This window comes from Loxodonta africana, chromosome 7 (genome assembly GCF_030014295.1).
Source record: "Loxodonta africana isolate mLoxAfr1 chromosome 7, mLoxAfr1.hap2, whole genome shotgun sequence".
Lineage (NCBI taxonomy): Eukaryota > Metazoa > Chordata > Mammalia > Proboscidea > Elephantidae > Loxodonta > Loxodonta africana.
Window position 1 is genome coordinate 15,613,107 of NC_087348.1, and position 2,826 is coordinate 15,615,932.

Genomic DNA, 2,826 nt, shown 5'->3' on the forward strand with positions numbered 1-2,826 from the left:
CAAGGAACTGCCAGAAATTAAAGCCAGATTCAGAAGAGGATGTGGAACCAGGGATATCATTGTTGATATCACATGGATCCTGGCTGAAAGCAGAGAATACCAGAAAGATGTTTATGTGTGTTTTAGTGGCTATGCAAAGGCATTTGATCGTGTGGATCATAACAAATTGTGGATAAACATTGCAAAGAATGGATACGTAGATCAACAGATCAAGAGTATACCACGTGGTTTAAAATTAGGAAAGGTGTGCTTCAAGGTTGTATCCTTTCACCATACCTATTCAATCTGTAGGCTCAGCAAATAATCCAGGAAGCTAGACTATATGAAGAAGAGCATGGCATCAGGATTGGAGGAAGACTCCTTAACAACCTGTGATATGCAGATGACACAATCTTGCTTGCTGAAAGTGAAGAGGACATGAAGCACTTACTGATGAATATCAAAGGCTACAGTTTTCAGTATAGATTACACCTCAGCATAAAGGAAACAAAATCCTCACAAATGGACCAATAAGCAACATCATGATAAACAGGGAAAAGATTGAAGTTGTCAAGGATTTAAGCTTACTTGTATCTGTAATCAACACCCATGGAAGCAGCAGTCAAGAAATCAAATGATACATTGCATTGGGCAAATCTGCTGCAAAAGACCTCTTTAAAATGTTAAAAAGCAAAGACATTACTTTAAGGACTAAGGTGTGCCTGACCCAAGCCATAATATTTTCAATTGCATCATATGCATGCGAAACCTGGGCAGTGAATAAAGAAGACCAAAGGAGAATTGATGCCTTTGAACTCTGGTGTAGTCAAAGAATATTGAACATACCATGGACTGTCAGAAGAAAGAACAAATCTGTCTTGGAAGAAGTACAGCCAGAATGCCCCTTAGAAGCAAGGGTGGCAAGACTTCATCTCACATACTTTGAGGACATGTTACAGGAAGGACCAGTCCCTAGAGAAGGACGTCATGCTTGGTAAAGTAGAAGGTCAGCAAAAAAAGAGAAAGACCCTCAACGAGATGGGTTGGCACAGTGGCTGCAACAATGGTGTGGTATGATGGATCACTTTTATGTGACCTTGTAACTCCCACCCAAGTGACTGGGTGGGACTGTGTCATAGGGTAATACGGCCCAAAGGGATTGGTCATTTTGCCACCCTGCTAGACTTGAAATCAGCCACCCCAGAGGTGGGAAATAGATGTTTCCACCACCACCAAGGAAGAACAGCCAGGAGCCTGCACATCCTTTGGACCAGAGACCCCTGTGCTGAGAAGCTCTTGGAAGTGGAACACAGAGAGAGAGGATGAGCTGTAACCCTGCAGACAGTGAGAAGCAGTGGCAGGAAAGACCCAGTGGCAGGAGATCGTGAGGTGGGCTTATGGGTCCACAGAGAGAGAAACCTGAGTACCTGTGAATAGAAGCCTAGGGCCAGGGAGAGGCTTGCCTTCAAGCACAGCCGGGAAGAGGCTGTCCTGATGGAAGAATTGTATCCTGAGTGTTCCTGAACCTGACTTGTAACCTGTTACTTCCCTAATAAATCCCATAATCATGAGTATTGTCTGTGAGTTCTGTGTGGCCATTGCAATGGGTTTCAAACCCAGCAGAGAAGTGGAGAATGCTGTCAGAAGGATGCTTGATGTCAGAATTGGTAAAGGTTGCAGAGAGGAAACTTGTCTGACCTCCATCTTGTAGGAATCAGACTTGGGCTGTTGATCTTGATTCTCCTTTCGCCTTGTGAATTAAGAGGAGGTCAGACACTGACCCACGCTGTTTTTAGAAATGGGCTCAAGCATAACAGCAATTATGATGATGATGCAGGACTGGTCAGTGTTTTGTTCTGTTGTACATAGAGTCACTACGAGTCAGAACTGACTCAACAGCACCTACCAACAACAACAATTCTTACTGACTTGTAGTTCCCACCCCCCTTACAGTTTGTATAAGGATCCCTTGGGGCACAATGGTTAAGCCCTTGGCTGCTAACAGAAAAGTTGGTGGTTCAAACTCATCCAGTGGCTCCATAGGAGAAAGACTTGGTGATCCACTCCCATAAAGATTACCGGCTGTCATCCAGTTGATTTTGACTCATAGTGAACCTGTAGGACAGAGTAGAACTGCCCTACAGGGTTTCCAGGGCTGCAAATCTTTAAGGAAGCAGACTGCCACATCTTTCTCCCATGGAGTGGCTGGTGGGTTTGAACCACTGACATTTTGGTTAGCAGCCAATTGTTTTAATCTTTGTGCTACCAGGGCTCCTTCCTGTAAAGATTACAGCCTTGAAAACCCTATGGGGCTGTTCTACTTTGTCATGTGGGATCAACTGTGAGTCACACCTAACAACAACAATACAGTTTTGTATTACCTATTGCTGCATAATAAATTGCTGTAAAACTCAGCAGCTTGAAACAACAGACATTTCTGTGATTCAGGAAGCCAGGTGCAGCTTAGCTGGATGCCTCTGCCTCAAGGTCTCTCACAAGCTTGCAATTAAAGTGTCAGCTGGGGCTGCAGTCTCATATGAAGGCTCAACTGGAGAAGGATTTGCTCAACTGGAGAAGGATTTGCTCAACTGGAGAAGGATTTGCTTCAGTTGTTGGCAGGATTCAATTCCTAATTGGCTGTTGGACTGAGGGTCTCAGTTCCTCTCTGGCTGAAGGTCAGAGGCTGCCTCTAGTTTCTTGCCATGTGGGCCTCTCTGTAGGCAGCTCACAACATGGCAGTAGGCTTTCATTAGAGCTAGCAGGTGAGAGAGAGAGAGGAACAGAGAGAATGAGATGGAAACCAGTCTTTTTGTAACCCACTCCTAATGTGATGTCCCATCACTCTGG